Source organism: Mus pahari, chromosome 3 (genome assembly GCF_900095145.1).
Source record: "Mus pahari chromosome 3, PAHARI_EIJ_v1.1, whole genome shotgun sequence".
Classification (NCBI taxonomy): domain Eukaryota; kingdom Metazoa; phylum Chordata; class Mammalia; order Rodentia; family Muridae; genus Mus; species Mus pahari.
This window is the reverse complement of record NC_034592.1, coordinates 2,487,119-2,508,349: the sequence shown is the minus strand read 5'-3', so window position 1 is coordinate 2,508,349 and position 21,231 is coordinate 2,487,119. Positions and strand designations below refer to the sequence as shown.

Below are 21,231 nucleotides of genomic sequence, written 5' to 3'. Positions count from 1 at the left end.
TAGTTCAATATATGGAAATCCACCAACATAATCCACTGCACAAACAAACTCAAAGAAAAAAACCACATCATCATTTCATTAGATGCTGAAAAAGCATTTGACAAAATTCAGCATCCCTTCATAATTTTTGTTTTGTTTTTGTGTGTTAGATGTTCCATTTTTATTTTTTCTATTTTTTATTAGATATTTTCTTTATTTACATTTCAAATGTTATACCCTTTCCTGGTTTTCCTGCGAGAATTTTACTGAGTATTTTTACATTGATATACATAAGGGAAATTGTTCTGAAGTTCTCTTTCTTTATTAGGTCTTTGTGTGGTTTAGGTATCAGAGTAATTCTGGCTTCGTAGAATGAATTGGGTAGAGAACCTTCTGTTTCTGTTTTGTGGAATAGTTGGAGGAGTATTAGTATTGGGTCTTTGAAGGTCTGATAGAACTCTGCAATAAACCTATCTAGTCTTGGGATTTTTTTGTTTAGGAGACTATTAATGATTGTTTCTATTTTTTTAGGGGATATGGGACTGTTTGGATCATTAATCTGATCCTGACTGAACTCTGGTACCTGGTACCTGTCTTGAAAAACTGTCCATTTCATCCAGGTTTTCCACTTTTGTTGGAACACCCTCATAGAAGCAGGACATGATGGTATAGGGGTTTCTGGAGGGGGGACCAGGAAAGGGAATAACATTTGAAATGTAAATAATGAAAATATCCAATGGGAAAAAAAGAGAATACCATGCTGCAGTACAAATTCTAGTGGAGGAAGTAATGGGCCTGATCCTCAGAACTGGAGTCCATGCTGGTAGGATGTCTAAAGTCAGACCTTCACTAGTGTTTGGGTCACCAACACGGGAGCCACACAGACCAATGTGTTTTCCAAGGCTTGCTAAAGGCATCTAAAAGAATGGTACAATGGTTTTACCGTATGTATTAAAAAGAATTTTAATTTTAATTTAAATATTTTTTAAAAGGGCCAGTAAGATGGCTCAGCAGATGATGCTGTTTGCTTTGGAAACGTGTAACTTGAGTTCAGTCTCTGGATTTCACAGTGAAAGGAGGGAATGGACTTCAGAAGGTTGCCCTCTTACGTCCATGTGCATAGTGTGACACAAGTGCCAGTATGTGCACATGCATGCGCGTGTGTGTGTGTGTGTGTGTGTGTGTGTGTGCGCGTGTGTGTGTGTGCATGCACACACATGGGCAGTTGTACACGTGCACACATACGTATACACATGCTTGATACAATAATAAACATTTAATTATTTTATTATTATTATTATTTAATTATTTCTTTTCAAAAGTTATTAGTATTCATACAAAGAATATTTCAAGATGCCTCCTAGGCAGTTAGCTGTGTCAAGATGAAGCTGAATATCTCCTTCCCTGCCACTGGCTGTCAGAAACTCATTGAAGTGAATGACAAAAACAAGCTTCATATATTCTATGAGAAGTGCATAGCCACAGAAGTAGCTGCTGACGCTCTGGATGAAAAGTGAAGGGTTATTTGGTCCAAATCCGTGGTGAAAATGACAAGCAAGGTTTTCCCATAAAGCACGACATTCTGACCCATGGCAGAGTGTGCCTGCTATTGAGTAATGGACATCCTTGTTATAGAACAAGGAGAACGGGAGAGAGGAAACACAAGTCTGTTCACGGATGCATTGCAGATTAAGTCCATTATCATCAAGGTTGGAAGCATGGTAGCATCCAGGTAGGCAAGGCACTGGTGGAGCTGAGAGTTCTGCACCTTGATCTGACTGCATTCAGGGAAAGACTGACTGACATCCAGGCAGCTAGAAGGAGGTTACCAAAGCCCACTCCCACAGTGACACACTTCTTCCAACAAAGCCACACCTACTTTAACAAGGCTGCACTTATGTACACAGTCATTGGTTTGAAGGTACAAGAGCATGATGTGACTTGTCCCCACCCTGGATTTCCTCCCCGTGGTTAGTTGTACCTCATATGAAAGGAAGTGGTCCCTGAGGACTTTAAGTTAGGGAGCTTTCTCTCCATGTGGTCAAGCAGCATGTGGTCAGGAAGCTTGGCTCTGTGACCTTAAAGATTCCCCTGAGATCTAAGCATCTGGGGTCCTTTACGAAAGGTCTGCTTCTCTTCTCTTATCACTTATAGATGATGCCAAGAGAAAGTAAGTCTTACTGAGTCAAAGTTTTTCTTCTTATAGTGACTGTCATTTGTCCTGCTAATGTATTTAAGTTTCAAAGAGCTATCATTTTGCCCACAAATACACAAGCATTACCACAGATGTCATACATTATCGTATGACTTTATTTCCTATCGTGCCTCAATCAGTAAACCATTATTTAATATGTTTCTTATAATAGGAAATTGATATTTATTTGTTTGCTATATATCACACAGATATAAAACACACACACACACACACACACACACACACACACACCACACGGACTCAGGAAGAATGGGATAGAGGGAAGATGAAGTGTAACGGTGAAATGGGACAGAAGGCGGTTTCTCCACAACGGAGCTCAATTTTACATTATTTCAGAAATGTTCATTGTTGCTTTTAAAACACTTTAGTTGGTTTTTAATAATAATTCGACTTAGGAGGTTACTATTCATTTGAGAATAACACAACAGTGTGTGTGCATGCATGTGTGTGTGTGTGTGTGTGTGTGTGTGTGTGTGTGTGTGTGTGTGTGGGCGCGCGCAGTGCTGCAGTCTAAAAGCAGTGGATTTTGAACAAGTGGATGGTGATGTTCAAAGTTCCCGGTGGTGAGTGTCAGGGTACATGAGTGGTGATCTTATGGACTGCAAGCAGTGACTCTTGAACCACTGGTGATGAATTACTGCTGTGTGTGACAAGGTGTGCTGGGTGGGCAACAGCTTGTAAGAGCCTCCTATGCTTTGTGCTTTACAAATGGATTCCTTGTTTGAATAATAAGGACATGTCAAGCTAGAAATGCATTTCTCCAAACTAATGCTGTTTCTAACTCTATTGAGGTTAATCTAATTTTCAATTGCTTAACCACAAAAATTAGAAACAATCACAGCTTTCTCTCGAAAGATGCTTCAATAACATGATTGTAACACTAGTCACTGCAGCCATATTCCCATAGATGCCTCTATAAGGGAACATACTAACAGTTAAGAATTAAGAAAATTCACCATAAAAGACTTCTAAAAATATAACAATACCTACTAAAGAATTTATTTTAAAAAACAACTTTAATACTTTGATTTTGACATTTTAACATTGCCAAATATTTTAAATATTATGGCCATACAAATGAAAATACATTCATTAAATAATTTTGATAGCTTACCAAGGAAAAGTAAAAACATGTTGAAAAGTACATTTTCTATTTGCTTTGTAGAGCACTACTTTGAACTATTTAACTCTGTGAACTTTCAAAATCCCACATTCAACTTGGCTGGGCACATATCTGTGGTCTAATAAGACTAATTTTAGATCTCTGCTATTTTCCCAAGCAGAAATACAGCTAGAGTTTTGAACTTCTGCCTCAACCCCTAAATACTGAAATAACTGTCTTGTTTTCTAAGAATAAATAAATAAAATGACATAACTGGATTTGTGGTTTGGTCTGCAGGTTGGCAATGCCCAATCTTCCTTTCTCCAGGAATGCACAAGGATTACCCAGTCTACAGTCAGTGAACCTACAATAGAGGGACCTCTGGGGAGCATTTTAGATCTCAGTTATAACTGTATCTTAGGTAAGATTGCACTGACAGCTCCTTGTAAATGTCAAACATCATAAATGTGAGATATAAAATATATACTATAAAGTATATAGCTATATCAGGATCTGAGGTGTTCCCCAGGGCCCTATCTATTAAAGGTTCCATGACAGAAATAGATCATCATATTCTCCTGTGCTTTTTGCTTTGCTAACAGGTTCTCTGCTTCAATAATACTAAAGTCATAGCATGTTATTGTAGTGGAGGAACTAAGAGGTGAGACCCACTTGGAGAATATTTACGGATGGGCTTCCATTAGAATGAATACCGTGACACCCTGACCTCCATCCTCCTCTCTTTGCTTCTTGGTTGCCAAGTGCTGACTGGCTTTATTCTATGTGTGCCTAGCATGCTGTGTTGTCTCCTCAATGGCCCAAAGGCAATGGTGTCTAGTGACAATGGTCTGAAAACTCAAACTGTGAGCACAGACACACTTTCTTCTTTTTAAGTTGATATATTTCAGGAATTTGTTACAGTAACAGAAATCCAGTGGAGCATCCATTCAATCAGTGCTTCATTGCGTTAATTCATTATAGAAGATCATTTGATAAGGTGAATAGCCCTTAAGAAGAGATGGGTAATATGGCTCCCGAGCAACATGGATGCATGGACACACACACACACACACACACACACACACACACACACACACACACAGAGAGAGAGAGAGGGGGGGGGAGTTAGCAGATAGTAGAAGCAGACAATATAAAACAATAAGGCCTTAACCTCATTTCCAAACTTTTTAATAAGGTTGGGGAGATCAGAGAGGATAGAGAAGCAATGGGCTGATTTCTAAGAGGTACTGAAACATCAGTTATTCAGACATGAAAGGGGTGGGGGCAGACATCTTTGAAATGCTTACATAGCCAAGGAGGCTAATCCTGCTGTAGTAATGTTAGTGAAAAGAAGTTAAAAGTGTCCCTTATGACTAACAGCCTGCTTTCCTCTCTGATACTGTTCAAAAACTTCAGTGAGGACTAACATATACCAAGCCTCTAGGGTCTGCCAAGACTATAACAGTCTTGTCTCAGGCCATAGTTCTCAGGACCTCAGTTTCCTGCCTTATAAAATGGGAGTCATAGAATATTAATTTCAAAAGACAATTAAAATATATTGATAGTTTCTCATTCTGAGGCAGGTTGGCCTCAAAGTTTGTGATCCTGCTGCTCTCTCCTTCCAAGTACTGGGATCACAGACACAGACGGTCCTTCAGATCCAGCTCTTCCTTGTAGTACTTTGAGGTAGTGCACGCAATGTTTGCATGAAGTATGGACTTCATTTGCTGAAAGCCAGTATGGTAATTTTTAAGTTGGCTAGCTATATCCCCACTTTCTTCACTATCCCCACTTCTCTGCCAAGGATTTTGTAATGTCCAATATTATAACTGGCTAATTAATTCCTTCCAAAGCAACAGGATATCAAAAACACAATGAATCACCTTTTTTGAAAAGCTTATTTTATACAGCCAGAAGTCTGTGAAATAGCAGGTCATGAATAATGAAGGAAATAAAATGTCTTCACTAAGTAGTCATGCAACCTGGCCCTTAAGCAAACAGAGTATTGGCTGACATCACAAAGGAGCAATGACCTTGCAAAGGAGAGAGATGCATACACAGTTTTGGTACCCACACTAAGCTCATCTGGTAAAAGTCAGTCAGTAGTTTGTATCAGGATACAGATGGGATGTGAGCAAGCAGAAGGTCTTGGACCATTGAGGTTGTTTCTGCTCCCACAATCCAGAAGCCCTGAAAGATTTCAACCTGGCCTTGTTCACCAGGGAAGTATGCAATAATGGTCCTGCATTAGAAGACAGATTCTACATTCAACTAAACTCTAGGATATACTGGGTTAGTCATGGTTTTGGGACACCAACTTCTGTCCCCCAGCGTAATCTTCTATTCTTAGATGCAGAAAACCTGGTGCTTCTCAAGTCTTGATTTTTAGACAATCTTTGCAACATAACCTGAATTTTTGACTAAGTCTCATCAAAAGAAGACTATAAAACCTGTACCATCTCTTCATGAGGTAGAAAAAAATTCTTTGGAATGTGTGAAGCAGCTATAGTATGATCAATTTTATCAAACAGAGTGAAATTCCTTTTCATTTTGTACAAAACTCATTTCTCAAAATTAATTTCATATGTAGTTAGGAAAGTCTGTTTCCTGTCACCTTGCTAAGCTTTGAGACCAAAAACAACTACATACTTCATTTAGGGAAGAGACGGTGGGAAAGCCTGGAAGACGGCGTTTAAGTAGGAGCTGAAGAGATGGCTCAGAGGCAAAGCACTTGCAAAGCAATTACAGGGGCTTTAGTTCAGACCCTCAGAAGCCATGTGAGACCAGATGGGTGTGGCAACCCACCTGTATTCCAGTGCCTGGGAAGTGGAGATGGGGAAGCTGTACTGAACAAGAATATACAGAAGATAATACTCTTCTGTTTTCACAACAAAGTATACCTAATGATATTCCATTTGCGCATTCAACAAGCACTAGGTAGATGTTTATTCCTGACCAGCCTTTGTTGACAGGGTATTCTACAGTGTCATGCAGCTGCCATGTTGTATCTTACAGCGGTGTTCAATATTAGGCTACATGGTTTAATTCAAAGTTCAAATGTGAAGACCAAATATGTAGGAGTTAGGTAAGACAGCATCAAAATCAAAGATTCTTTCTGAAGTAAAGCTGTTGTGCTTAGGATCCAAGTTAGAATGTTTCCTCTGTCCATGTGGCACGCCCATAACATGTGCACATTAGTGATTGACAATGTTCTTGAGTGTGTCAGGTGGCATTTCTGAGTCATTTATGCAGCAAACTGTTCAAAGGAATTAAGCTCAGAGTGGGCTGAAAGCTTAATTTTTAGACAAGTTGAACATTATATCCAAAGAACTTTTATTTCATCATTCCTGCTTTCACTTCTTCCATGAATATTCCAGATTTCTTAAAAGATTTTGGTTCTAGTTGAAAGCAACTTGTTTGATGAGATGGTCCAGAAGATTAAGGTCATGAAGTACGGCAACTTGAGTTCAATCCCCAGGACCGAGATGGAGGAAAGAGAGAAACTACCCTCACATGCTCTCCTCTGTCCACTGATATCCACACACGTGCTGTATATCCACACACGTGCTATAACATCGGTCCATACCTCACAACATATAAATCAAGGTAATAAACATTTTTAAAACTAAAATGTTTGTAAAAGCTGTCACAAACCGAAATTTCATAGTGAATTCTTTGTTTCTTTCTTCAATTTACCAGCAAGAATATTTCTTTAAATGCTCATTATCTCAATAACAATTTATCTAATGATGGTTTTCAAATGAATATTTCTAAGTTTTTAATAAAGATAGTATAAAATACAGTCCAAGATTCTGAGTTAAATTCAGTGGTTAAAGGGGGAAAGAAATACATCCTTTTTAAAGTCCCCTTTGTTCAAGGTTCTTTGTACACTTACTTGAATGTGTTATAACATATAAATGTATTAAAAGCCACAGTCTGGGATGAGCAGGGGTGAATGGCCATATGAGTAACAACTGACCTTAAGCTTACATTGCTCCATGACTCAGCATTACTGGTACTCGGAGCGAATTTGTATGTGATTCATAAGCTGACTATAAGCAAGTATTAGGCTTTAAAGTTGTATTGCTGTTTTATTCATGTTTTACCTTGTTAAAAATTAAAACTGGATTTTTTTCATATAGCATATTGTGATTATGCTTTTCTCCCCCAGCTCTTTCCAGATTCTCCTTTTCCCATCCATCCACCTAAATCAGTTCTCTTTCTCATTAGAAAACAAAGAGATACCTTAAAAAATAAGATGGCATATAAAAATAATAAGATAAAAGAAAAACAAGCCAGACTACAACAAAACGAACATTAAAAAAAGAAGCCAAAGAAAGAGCACAAGAAATATTCAGACACATACCATGTCCATACACACAAAAAAACCCATACAAACAAAATCAAAAACCATAATATATAAACAAAAGATCTATAATGTAATAAGTTAAATAAATAAATAAATAAATATTGCATACAAAATATTGTAAAAAAAAAAAAAAAAAACTCCCCAAATATCACTGAGTTCATTTTGTATTGGCCAAATACTACTGGGTATGGGGTTTATACTCAGTGAGACTTTGATGGAGAAAACTAGTTTACCCTTTGCAAGTGGTTATCAATAGGAGATGTTTCTGAGTTAGAGATGAGGGCTTGTGCCTCTTCCCTTCTCTGTGTTGAGATCTAATTCAACTTAGACATGTGAAGGCCCTTTACAGACTGTCACAGTCTTGTGAGTTCATACGTGCATCAGTCCTGTTGTGTCTAGAAGACCTTGTTTCTTTGGTGTCTTCCATCCCTACAGTCTCTCTGCACTCACTTCCACAAACTTTCTCCTGACCCTTGGAGATAGGGATTTGATGGAAATAGTCTATTTAGGTCCAATTGTTCATATAGCTCTCACCCTTTCCATATTGTTCAGTTGTAGGTCTCTATTTGTTTCCATCGACTGCAGGAGGAAGCTTCTTTAATGATAGCTGAGCAAGATACTGACCCATGAGTATAGAGTAAGAAAGTGTTTTATGGCTACATTCTTTTAGCAGACAGTAGCATTTAGTTCTCTCTTATCTATGTGGCCTACTTAGTCTTGAGTTCTTGACTACCCTGGCTGTGTCAGGGATAGATTCCATCTTATGGAATGGGTGTTATATCCAACTGGATATTGGTTGGCTAATCCCACAAGCTTTGTAACAGTATTGCACTAGCACACCTTGCATGTAGTTCATTGTTGTAGATTGAAGAGTTTGTAGTAGTATTGGTGTTTACTTTCTTCTGGTAGTGTACAGAGGATCTTCCTGTACCATACACACTAATCAGTGGGGGTGAAGGCTCTAGGTAGGCACCCGGTTTAGTTCTTTGTTTTCAGTGAGTTATGTAGATGTTGTCTTCAACAATGGGGCTGTACCATAAGTTTATGGAGAACAACCAATAGCCTTAGTATCAGTGTGGATTGTTTGGAGTTCCTTTGGTCAACATGTTGATTAGATATACATCATTGAACATTTCATTTGGCTACGAGAGATGTCCAGGGAAGGGACAGCTGAACTGATGGATCATTTGAGGAGTTGTATGGAAACCTAATACTATAGAACCTTCTTCTTTTTTTTTTTTTTTTTTTTTTTTTNGTTTTTCGAGACAGGGTTTCTCTGTGTAGCCCTGGCTGTCCTGGAACTCACTCTGTAAACCAGGCTGGCCTCGAACTCAGAAATCCGCCTGCCTCTGCCTCCCAAGTGCTGGGATTAAAGGCATGCACCACCACGCCCGGCTAGAACCTTCTTAAAATATATGAAAGAAATATAAATTTGAGTCACCAAATACCAGGGGAGAGCAAACCCAACAAAGCTTTGAAAATTCTTATGGCTTCATAGAAAGGATGAAGATCTTGGGTAGGAAAGATTTATAAGGGATCACAGAGCATTCTGGCTTTCCTCTCTTCCCTGAGCCCATCTCTAACCAGAGCAGACAGGCCACCCTGGTAAAACTGTTACAAACCAATCTTAATTACATTCTCATATCAGCTACTTTGTTCACTGTCATGGCAAAAATATCTGATCAGCTTCATAGAGAAAGACTTATTTTGGCTTACAGTTTAGAAAATGTGGTCTGTCGTGGACAGAAAATCATGGTGGTTCAGGTAACTTGGTCATTGGGAGCTTGTGGTAAGGATTCTTCAGAATTTGGCAGGTCAGGGGGCAGAGAACAGGACCAGAAGTGGGGTAGGACTTGAATCCTGAAAGATCTACCCATAGTGGTCTATTACCAGTTGGTCTTGTGTTCTAAGAATTTTGTAAGCACCCAGAGGAACACTTCTAGGCAGGGACCAATAGTTCAATGTGGGGACATTTCAAAACCAAATCTAAACACAATCTACATCATAAGCATGATTAGATACAATGTCCCATGATAGAAGCACTTCTGTGTTCAACTGTTTGGTATCCTGGAGGCCAAAGAAATAAACAGTAAAATAATATGAGGGAGAACTTCAGAAGAGCCATGATAAAGGGCAAATTTTTCAGAGGCAAGCCAAGGCAACAAGCCTCCTTGGCACAGATAAGATGAGTAGTGCTAGTAGTGCTTAGCAGGTACTGCGAGTGTGGTGACCCTACTGGTTATCCCCCAGCCGTGGCGCATCAAGTCTCTGTAGAGTTAGGTGCGCCTCTGCCAATGAGGTAGCCCAGCTGGAGACTGTATTCCACAGATAGGAAAGAGTAAATGCAAGGCTTTTTTTTTGAGAATGACCTATCTGAGCTTAAGTGTCTGCCAACAGCACCTGGAAGCTAATTGCCATCTGATCTCCTCCTGTCTTTCACCACTAGCTCAAACTGCTTCTTTCCCTACCCTTGAAGAACAATATTGCTGAAGTATTTCACATTTCAAGGGTTGGGAAAGATTCTGTGGGTAGAAGTTTTTCCCTAAAAAATAAATTGGAGACAGATACATGAAAAGATAAAGACAAACAAGTGAGCAAACACACACATGATGAGCTGGATGAGAGCACCACACTCCTTACGTGTGTCATCCATGGATGGAGAAGGTTCTAACAGGTTCTTGGAAGACTTGGTTAGAGAGATGACTCAGCAGGCAAAGGCCCTTGCCATCATGCCCGTCAAACCTGAGCTTCATCCCCAGGATCCCTACAGTGACAAAAGATGCTGCAAGTTGTTCTCTGACCTCCACATTGGTACCATGACATGCATGTATGCATGTGCGCATGCCACACACTCACAAAAACAACACACACACACACACACACACACACACAAATAATTTTATAAATGCAAACTTAAAGAATCTATAATTTTCCTATTTCAAGCATGTGAAATTAGATTCCATGACAATCAATAGATCAGGAAAAACAAGTCTTTCATTAGACATAATGAATAAATTGTTGACTGAATTAATTAGTCAAAATGACACATCGCCACACCTGTGTAACTAAAATGGCTTCAGATTCCAGTAAGGTAAATTTTTACAAAAGATTTGCATTTGGTATAGATTAGTCAAACTATACGTATTTCTATTAACTAGGTAATGTAGTTAGGCCATAGTGGCCTGCCTTGGACTATAGTTAGCAAAGTGTTGGTATAGACCATTCGTTGAAATTCAATTCCCCTGACGACCTTTAGGGTGTCCTGAAAACCATAACATTCAGAAGGAAATGAAGCAGACATGACTCAGTATGTGGAAGACAAACATATGTCAAAACTGTCCTCAGTACGGAGAGACCATAGAGCAGTGGTTCTCAACTTGTGGGTCATGACCTCCATACGGTCTCATATCAGATATCCTGCAAATCTGGTATTTATATTATGATTCATAACAGTTGCAATATTACAGTTATGAAGTAGCAACTAAATAATTTTATGGTTGGGGGTCACCACAACATGAGGAACTGTACTAAAGGGTCAGAGCATTAGGGAGGTTGAGAACCCCTGCCACAGAGGGTTGTGCAACGAAAAGTGGTTCCTGGGATAAGGATAGTTTTAGGTATGAACTGGATTTGGTTCCCTTTCTTGCCTCACCCCTTCACTCATGACAGCCACACTGACTCAGCATACTTTTCTATGGTTTCAATATGAAATGTTCTCCTTTGGTTCTAAGCTTGTGAAGTTATTTTTGCCGGTTTTGGAAACAAGAAGAGGTCTGACCTCCCAGGAGGAAGTAGGTACAGGGAATACATCCTCAGGTGCTGTATCTTATCCTGAGCTCCCTCTGTTACTCTGTGTCCTGTCTTCTCTAAGGTAAAGAATTTCTTCTGCCGCACACACTTGCTGCCTTAATGTTCTAACACCCAAGTACATGGGGCTCAAAAAGCATGGTTGGAACGCTCTACAGGGTCCATGCCATTTCTGTCAGGTATCTTGGCCACTATGATACAAACCTAAAAGGAACTAAACTACACTCACTCTTTGGCCTCTGCAATGACTGTTCCCTCTGCTTGGAAGGTTTGCTTGACTACCATTAACATCAAGTTGTTCTCAAATATTGTTCTCTTAGCAAGAATCCTCTTGACATCCCAACTTAAGGCTAAAATCTACGGCCTCTTAACCTGGTCCCTATTACTTTTGATAACGCTGGTGAACTCTGGACACACTGAACTATTAACTTCATGGCACGTGATACCTACACCTTCTAAATAAAGCATGCACCCATGGATAAAGGAAAATTTCTTGGCTGTTCAAAACAGGGTAATAAGAAGATATATTGACCCGTGCTTTTCCACATGCCTGTGTGGTAGAGTATCTTGAGCAAATGTCTGTTCAGTGGTTATATATGAAGAAGTAAATCGATATGGACATTCCATTTGCAGTCCAGGAAGGATCTTGGGTCTACCTCTGGGCAGCTGGTACACTTGGGCCAAATATGTGGATTATATAAATGTATTGACAGCACATCCACTCCAATTTGGCTGACTCTGCATTGTATGTCAGGCAGAAATCAATAGCTCATAGTGTCTGCATCTACTTGCTTACAATGAACAATTCACAGAAATCTCTTTCTGGTTTGGAATTTGGAGAGTTTAAGGCATGGTTGAGTTTCACAGAATGCATTTTATTAAATTGCATGTGCGTATGTGGGAGAGAGGGATATTTCTAGAAAACAGCTCTCTAGCTTTTGTTGTCCTCCCCCAATAGCTACAATCAATAGATTAGCATTTGTTATTGATAACCATTGTCTAATTTTTAAAAGTACTTATTTTTTAAAAATAAGTTTTTAAACCACAGAGATAGAGGCATTCTAGTGATAGAGAACTAGCACAGGTGGCTAGTTATAGAATTGAAATAAAAGGGAATGTCCACTAAGAACAATTAGCACTTATGCTCATTATAATTAAAACAGAGGGGACTAAAGATCCATGGAAGTTCTCCCTCTAACAGTCTGTGGCACCCAGATGTACACATTGAAGCACTCATAGGAGAGTTTTAGACTAACAAGCAAGAACTATAGAATGACAGTAAGTAGGGACCCCAGAGGTACCTAAGCTCACACTTCAGTTCTATGGACATCAAAAATTGACCTAAGTAGATGACTCAGTGTGTAAGAGCACTTGCTATGCTATCTGAGTTTGAATCCCCATCATCTCAACAAGCCAAAACAAAAAGCATGGCTGCAGATGCCTGCTACTCCAGTATTATAGGACAAGAGCAGGAGAATCCTAAGAGCTTGCTGGCCAGCTAGTCTAAGTAAATTAGCAATGAGAGAATCTGGTTTGAGGCAATGGAGTGGAGAGTGATAGGCACTCAATGATTTACTCTCACTTCTACATGTGAATCCATGAATGTACGTCTGCACCCTCACATTCATGTACTGCCATCCCTCCACACACATGTATGCATGCACACAGGCACACATGTACACACATACATACACACCACCATCACTACCACCGCCACCAACTGATCTAAATAAGAAAAAGTAAGAGCACATACTTGTCTCCAATATTAAACTAAATCCCCAAACACTGGCTGCTTTCAAATATTGGTACAGCCTTGGGCCTGGCAGTAGAGGTTTAGGTTGCAGGGGAAATTTACAGGCACCTGGAAAGGGTTTTATTGTTTCTGAAGCATTGGATTCACCAATTGGTACAAATATGATACATAGTCCTGACATTTCAAGCATTAGAAAAAGTTATCTTAGAAAAGTACAGTCAGTATACATGTAACTTTTGGTGAGTTTCATTTTGAGTTTTTAAGATCTTTCCGATCACTTCTAATTCAAAACGATTGTCTGTGTCACAATGCATTAAGAGAAAATGTTGGGGCTTAGCCTGGGCCCTCTTTTTTTTATTGAAAGTAGCTTTATGCTCACTTAAAATTCTTTGCAAATCTCTAGATTCATCGCAGAAATGCCTGGTTCTCAGGGGGCCTTTGAGCTCTGAACTTTCTGGCACCGGGCCAGAACATAAGCAAAATGTCTGGCCACCCTGCAGCTCTGCAGAACAGTTATAAAAATATGGAATAAACCAGGTTCCCTGACTTAGATGAATGTGACATGCTTTAAAAATGGTCAAAGTCAGACCCTGGGAGAAGTAGTCCAAGTTGGAGGCAGGCTGCTCCTGATTTCATGGCCTGCGTCCAGAGTCGCTGCTATCTCGGGAAGAAACACAAGATGTCGCTGCTCCCGTGAAATGCCACATTGCAAATCTATGTGTGGACATGGAGGTACGTTTTTTTACCTTTTACCAAACTGTCTTTATTTTTAACACTGCAGATTTAGCACTTCACAAACAATAGGGCCCGAAGAGTCTCAGCTAGTTCTTCTAAACTAAATCCATTTAGGCAAGATACAGTACCTGCAGTTTGAGTCATTAGTGTGAAATCCTACTTTTCCTTTAATCCAATCAGGCAGGTTACCCTCCCAGTAGATGAGACACGGGACATCAGGCACAATACACAAGCATGACAACGTCACTTGTTGTCATATTGAAACCCTTTTCACTGTGCCATTAGAAGCTACAGCTCCGTGCTCCCACTGTCATCCACTTTCCTGGACTCTCACTGAGATTTGGCAGCTATTTGGTTGCAGGGTAACTCAGCGGGATGGCGGTGGGTGATCCCTAACTGGAATTTTCTGTGTTGGACAATTGTTACTTATTTGTTTTACCAGCCCAGGCAAGAGAGTAAATGGCTACTGCAGTAAGGGCTTTTAATTTTAATTCAGTCCAGGCAGAAACACTTGCTTCAGAAACACTAGGGTCACCAGAAAGTATTGTATGGCTGCCTTTCAGCAGAAGGTGGAGTGTATGCTGTGAAATAATCAAAAGATCTAAGTTACATAAATAACAACATGAAGAGGAGCAAACAACAGTGCCATTACTGTGTGTGTGTGTGTGTGTGTGTGTGTGTGTGTGTGTTATACATATATAAAATACAGGACTCCTTTGTGCTTATGTATATTACTAGGAGTAGAAACGACACTTTTATACTTGATCCTTGTCTTGTATATCATTAAGTTATTTGGTTTCCAATTCTAAAGTTTTCAAAGCTAAAAGACCAAGCAAGTAAAATATTTAAAAGGGCATTTGTAGACACTTTGTTTATCTAGAAAGGAAGAAAATTTTAGTTTATATTCATTTCTCTGCACTTCAAAGGGGATTCATGTCCACACAGCACACAGCAGCAGGAAAATTTAAAAGAAACATGTTTCAGGGTTAAAATCTAGAAAGTAATCCAATCATGCTATGAATCACTTTTATGTGTCCATGAGCATCCACCCTCCAAACAATGAACAGCATGACATGACAAGGGTAATTTTAAACACTCCATATGTACGAATTACTTTTCTTAATCACCCAAGCAATGCCAGGTATGGGTTCCGTCCCATGGAGTGGGCCTTAAGTCAAATAAGATTTGTCAATCTAGGTATTTCCACAAGCTTTGTGTCAGTGTGTGTGTGTGTGTGTGTGTGTGTGTGTGTGTGTGTGTGCCAGGATATGTTGCAGGCAGGACAGCATTGTAAATCAAAGGGTTTGGGGCTGGGTTGGTGTTTACATTTTTCCTTTAATATTGTGCAGAGTACCTTCCTGTACAAAAGACACTAATACGTAGGGTAAAGACTCTATGTAGACACCAGCTCAAGTTCTCCAAGTACAAGAAGCCATATAGGTGTTGTCTTCAGCAGTGGGACCTTGCTATCAGCTTATGGAGAGCAACGTAGAGTCTTGGAAGGAGCCCGTGTTATGTGGGGATTCCCGTAGGTTTCCTTTCACCAACAACTCAATCAGTGTAACCCAAGCCCACTTAGAAGATTCACTTGGTGACAAGAGATGTCCAGGTTGGAATCTGTCTCCTGAATGATCAGATTCACCTATATCCCCTTCATATATCTACATATTTTATAAGGCTTCTACTATATTAGGTTTCCATCCTACCCCTCAAATGGTCTTTAGTTTTAGATGTCTCTCTCCATATTCTCTCCCTTATCCATTTCTTCCCTCCCTTGCCCCACATGACCTTCCCATTCCAATATCCCCCCACCGCCATCCACCCATAACTTCTATTTCCCTTCCCTAGGGAGAGCTACCTGTCTCCCCTCTCCCACACCTTACTGTATAGAGTAGAACCTCTGTGGTTCTACTACAGCTTGCTTATCTTTGAGTTCATAGCTACCATCCATATATAATCAAATACATTCCATTTTTGTCTTTCTGGTTCTGGGTTATTTCACTCAGGATGATTTTTTCCTAGTTTCATCCAATTACTGGCTAATTTCATTTTTTAACAGCTGAGTAATATTTAATTATGTAAATGTGACATATTTTCTTTATCTTTTCTTCTGTTGAGGGACGTAGGTTGTTTCCAGTTTCTGGCTATGATGAATAGCCAGGAATGAGCATGATTGAGTAAGTGTCTCTCGTAGGATGAAGTGTTCTTTGGGTATATACCCAAGAGTAGTGTATATATAAAGAGATCGATTACTGTCTTTGCAAGGACCTGCCACCCTGATTTCCACAGTAGCTATACAAGTTTGCACTCTCACCAGCCATAAATAAGTATTCCCTTTATCTACTCTACATCCTGACCAGCAAGAGCTGTCATGTACTTTATTGATCTTTGCCATTATGATGGGTGTAAGCTGAAATCTCAAAGTAGTTTTGATTTACATTCTCCTGATGGCTTAGAATGTTGAACATTGTTAAATATTTTTCAGTCATTTGCATTTCTTCTTTAGATTTGTATCACATTTTAAATGGGGTTACTTACTTCTTTGATATTTGTTTTCTTAGTTCTTTTTATATTTTGGATATTAGACCACTGTTGAATATGTAATTGGTAAAAATCTCTTACCGTTCTGTAGGCTGCCATTCTGTTTAAATAATGGTGTCATTTGTCATCCAGGAGCTTTTGAGTTCCATGAGGTCCCATATATTAATTGTTGATCTTACTGTCTGTGTTAATAGTGTTCTGTTCACAGAGTCTTCTGCAGTGCCAGTGAGTTCAAGGCTATTCCCTGGTTTTTTGTTTATTTTTTTTTTCTTCTATCAGGTTCAGGATATCTGGTTTTATGTTGAGGTTTTTGGTGCATTTGGACTTGAGTTTTGAGCAGACTGATGAGTATGGATTTATTTGAATTCTTCTATATGTCGCCATTCAGTTGGACCAGTGACATTTGTTAAAGATGCTATGTTTTTTCCATTGTGTATTTCTGGATTTTTTATATATAAAAAATATATCAGCTATCCATATGTCTGGGTCTTCAATTTGAAGGCATTGATTGGCATGTTTGTTTTTGCTCTAATACTATGCCAGTCTTATTATTACAGCTCTGCAGTACAGCGAGGTTGGGGCTAGTGATACTTCCATACTTCTACTGGTTATTTTACTATTCTCTCTCTGTGTCTCTGTCTCTCTCTGTATGTTTCCATATATATTGGAAAGTTGTCTTCTTCTGTGGAAATCTATGAATAATTGGAATTTTAATGGAGATGACATTGGACCTGTAGATTGCATTTGATAGGATGACCATTTTTGCAATCCTACCAATCCATGAGCATGGGAGATCTTTCCATCTTCTGGTACATTCTGTAATCTCTTTCTTCAGTGTCTTTTTACCACACAAGTCTCTCACTTGCTTGGTTAGAGTTACCCCCAAGAGATTTTATACTATCTGAGACTCTTGTGAAAGGTATTATTTCCCTTATTTTTTTTCCAGTCATTGTTTCATTTGTATATAGGAATGCTACTGATTTTGATGAATTAACTTGACATCCTTCTACCTTGCTGAAAGTATTTACCAGCTGTAGGAGCTCCGGGGTGGAATTTTTAGGATCGCTTATGCATACCATCATATCATCTGCAAATAAAGATACTTTGACTTCTTCCTTTCTAAATTGTGTCCCCTTGATCTTCTTTAATTGCCTAAGACTTCAAATACTATATTGAATAGGTACAGAGTGAGTGAGACCATATATGCTGGGGACCTAGGGTAAAACCAAATACTATTGTTCTAAAAAAACAAACAAGAGACAATGGAACAATAAAATGACTCCTAATGCCATCCTTCTATGCTTTCTGATCAGCACCTTGCTCAGTCATCAGCAGAGAAGCTTCCTCCTGCAACAGATAGAGGCCCACAGCCAGATCGTGTGCAGAGAGACAGACCTTGGAAAACTCAGCCCTAAATGCAATGTCTATGTCAAGTTCCTCCCCTCGGAATACAGGAAACCCTGAGGAAGGGGAGGTAGAAAGACTATGAAAGGCAGAGGAAATTGCTGACACAAAGAAAACGAGGTCTTCTAAATCAACAGGAGCAAAGCTCATCTGAGCAGAGACTGAGGCGGGATGCACAGGGCCCGCATGTGTTCTACTGGATGGGGGCCTAGAGCTGAAAGAAGAAATAGACACTTTCCTCATCCCTAACTCAGAAGCTATATCCAATATGCAAATGAAAATTACTTTTCTCCAAGGGAATCTCACTGGGGAAACAAACTACTCCTTTTTTTTTTTTTTTTTTTCTCCCCAGTTCCAAAGTCTTTATTGTTTTAGAAAAGATGATCCATCCTGTCAGTGGGATGAAGAGCGCTGTCCAGAAACCCATCAGCAGTCCTGAAAAGGACTCTGGTTTCTCCACGCTTATTAGTACACCCAGTCATGGACACAAGACTTGTAGTCAATCAACTTCAGGCTTAAACCATAGATGGATCTCTTTCTCGGCACTCTCCACTGAATCGCTGCCGCGAATGGTATTCCTGCCAACTTGAATGCAGAAATCCCCACGAATGGTGCCTGACTTTGAAACAACTGGATTGGTCTCCCCCAGCATCACTCAGCCCGTTTTCACCACATTGAGCCCTTCCCAGACCACGGCCACCACGGGCCCCCGAGTTCATGTACTTCACCAGCCCCGGAGAAAGGACAGGATGGTCTTTCAGGTCAATGTAAAGCTGCTTCAGGTGTTCTTCAGAAGCCCGAAGGAACTTCATGGCCACCAGGAGGAACCCCTTCTGCTGGAATCGCTTTATGATCTCACCCACCAGGTCGCGCTGCATGCCATCTGGCTTCATGGTAATGAAGGTACAACGAGGTTGGCCATGGTCTGAAAGTCGTGAGTCAGCTGGTGTCTACAAGGAGCGATGGAAGCAAGGAGACTAGAACAAACTACTCTTAAGGATAGAATGCATGCCCAGCAGTCGATGGCCAACAGAAAATGAACTCAATGGCATTGGTGAAGGTTCCTTGTCTCATAAGGTTCCTTGTCTCATAATGTTGTGTTATGATTTTTTTCTGAATTTTTATTTTCGTTCATATACATTTGGAGAGGGAGGGAGGGAGGGAAGGAGAGAGAGAGAGAGAGAGAGAGAGAGAGAGAGAGAGAGAGAGAGAGAGAGAGAAAGAGAGAGAGAGCATTTGACATCCTGAGTGTTTGAATAAATTGGTCTCTGCATCAGTATCTATTTCGTGTGGTTATGGAAAAGGCTCTTTTCCTTTGTTAGTTTGTTTTTTCCATTCTGATGTGTCAGTTTTTTTTCAGTATCTTGTTATATTTCATTTTATTATTACCCTCCAGCAGCCTGTTTATTTTCTAATAAGAGCTAGAAAGGGGGTGGATTCATATGGGAAGGGATGTGGGAAGGAACTGGGAGGAGTAGAGGAAGGGGAAATCTTAATCAGGATATATTATATGACATTTTAAAAAGCTATTTTCAATAAAAGAAAAAAGAATTTTATGTTTGTTAATAATTGTATAAAGGAACACCTTTTATTTCCAGAAAGAATCATTTACAATAACATGAGGAAATAATCAGGACTTTATCTTTTTTTAAAACGGAAAGTTATTGCCTGCCAATGTTGGTGCATGCCTTTAATCCCAGCATGCAGAAGGCAAGGTGATCTCCAACTCTGAGGACAACGTGGTCTACCGAGCAAGTACCAGGACAGCCAGGGCTACACAGAACAATCTTGTCTCAAAAACAACAACAGCAACAACAACCAAAGCCCAAGCAACTAACCAATCAAACAAAAGCCCCAGAGCTGTTTATTTTATCTTCTATATATGGGTGTTTTGCTTCCATAAATGCATAGTACCACATGTGTGCAGTGACCAGAGAACCCAGAAGAGGGCACCAGACCTGGGACTGAAATTACAGATGCTTGTGAGGTACCACGTGGGTTCTGGGAACCAAACTTGGACTCTTTGTAAGAGCTCCTAGTAATATTTTTCTAATTTTTTAATAATTCAAAATGATTATTACAAGAATTGGTGTGTCCAAATGAGTAACTGAATAGGAAGATATGATGAACAGCATCTGGTGAATCGTATTCAGTATTTTTTCGATGTAACATTTTTGTTGATTCTCTGAGAAGTTTACATCATGCATCCCAGTCACACTCATTTCCCAGTCCTATCACCACACTCCAACCCTTGTGACCTCTGCCAAAAAAGTAAAAGTGAAAATAAGAATTTAAAAAAAAATAATAAAAGTCCAATTTGTGTTGTCTAGGGAACATGGTTAAACTCTCATTGGTCTGTCCCTTAAATAGAGCTTCATCTTTCCCCTCCCATACCCTGGCAGAAGTCCTCAATCATGGACAGCTACTGTTTAGCATCACCATTACACTGTTGAAGAGTTCTCTTCAGTGACTTCCTGTCTAGGCCATGACTTTTTGGGATGTGGGGTGGGAGCGAGTGTTGTCACAGAAACTTTCCATGTCCCTCCTTCTACACTGCGTGTCTCTAGTCATTGATATCACAGCAAAAGCGGCTTCCTTACTTTTCACAGCTACTGGGAGCATGGACCATTGGCCTGCACACAGTTTCCTAGGACATCACAGACCCCAAACACTGCCTCCTCCTGCAGTAGGACCAAGGCCCAGATAAGGTCCTTGGAAGCAGCCCAGACCACAGACATCAACACGGCTTCGAGTGGCCTTACCGGCCACCCAAATCCATATGGCTGCTGGCTGCAGCATGAGCCTTGGGCATCTGCATTGTTTCAGGTAGCAATCAGCTAGTATTCTTAACTGCTGAGTCATTTCTCAAGCCCAGAAACCAATCTTTTATACTATTACACTGTACATTAAATACATAGATTTTTATGTCTTTTGTATTTACTACTAAGAAAATTTCCCTACAAAGTATATTGTTTAAGATCAGAATAAGGCAAAAAATATACAAATTTCATGGTAAGGAATTTATGCACTTGCTAAGTAACTCTAGTCCATAAGTAACTATTTCTAAAGCAAGACCAAATCATAAATGGCCAGATTGTTACATATACAAACTGGCTGGTTGAGTAAAAATTCATTCTGCTCATCGAAGAGGTGGTCTTGCTTCAATATTAGGAATTCTTTTGGCTTCTCCATTTTTAAATTAGTTTTTAAATTTTTTGACAGTTTATTATGTGTATATAATACACAGTAATATCATATTATCCCCCTAATCATCCCTACTTTGTCTTATGGCCATCCCACTCCAGCTGACACTCTTTTTTTTTTTT

General features: G+C 39.7%; 1 protein-coding gene and 1 pseudogene across 3 annotated transcripts in view; both read right to left on the bottom strand.

The window, feature by feature from the left end:
- Cacnb2 (calcium voltage-gated channel auxiliary subunit beta 2) overlaps window positions 1-21,231 on the bottom strand; it is a 355,154-nt gene that overhangs the window by 270,665 nt on the left and 63,258 nt on the right. The window lies entirely within an intron of this gene.
- On the bottom strand, window positions 18,255-18,804 carry LOC110318394 (annotated as a pseudogene).